Source organism: Myotis brandtii, unplaced genomic scaffold, assembly GCF_000412655.1.
Source record: "Myotis brandtii unplaced genomic scaffold, ASM41265v1 scaffold463, whole genome shotgun sequence".
Lineage (NCBI taxonomy): Eukaryota > Metazoa > Chordata > Mammalia > Chiroptera > Vespertilionidae > Myotis > Myotis brandtii.
This window is the reverse complement of record NW_005367694.1, coordinates 346,642-347,509: the sequence shown is the minus strand read 5'-3', so window position 1 is coordinate 347,509 and position 868 is coordinate 346,642.

The window sequence follows — 868 nt, the reverse complement described above, 5'->3', positions numbered from 1 at the left end:
TGCCGCTGGCGACGGAGGCCGGGAGGCAGCCAGACCTGCCTTACCACCGGACGCCAGGGTCCTGCCTCTTCCGGCCCAGCTACCGAGAGCCCAGCGTGGAATATGACCTTTTGGACCCTCTGGGTGGAGACGACCGCGTGGACTGTGGAGAGAGGCACCCCGCCATCTCAAGGCCATCTGGGTCCACCGCTGTCTCCAGCTGGCCTGTGACCTTGGCAGGACCCTGCTCCGCGGGGATCTGTGGTCTCCCCACGGAACCAGGAGGAGGAAGTTGGTGGATAACCTTTTGAGCCGTTTCTGAGCCTCCAAAGGTGTGTGGGGGGAGCATTTGGTATGGCAGTGACTCCCCCGGCCACCGCCCATCTCTGGGACATCAGAGAATAGTTGAATCTCTGAAGGCTCAGTGTCTTCAGCCTCACGCGGAGTGGATGACCCCTCAGGTGTGTCGTGGCCCCTCAGGATGTTCTGAGGCACCAGGGAAGCGGGTCCATAGGCATGTCACTGACCATCCTAACCTGTGCTGCCAAATGAGTCTGCCCCACAAATGCCACCTGGCGGCTCCCCTTGGGGTCTGTGGCAAGGACCAGTTTGAAGTGTCTTTCTTGTCTTCCTAAACCTCTCCAGGAATTCCTGGTGAATAGAAGAAGAATGGCGTGGGTCCCCAGAGCACCTCACAGGTAAGGAAGCAGGGCCCCCCGGCTGGTGGGAGTACCCAGGTCCTCAGCTGCCTGCCCTGACCCTGCCACCTCTGAGCCGCTGGCCTGGGGAGTTTTAGCTACAGATCCAGCCCCTACATCGCACTGGAGCTGGGTCCAAATCAAACACGCTCCGTGCTGGCTGGGGCTGGGTTCTGCCAGCCTCTTGGCCA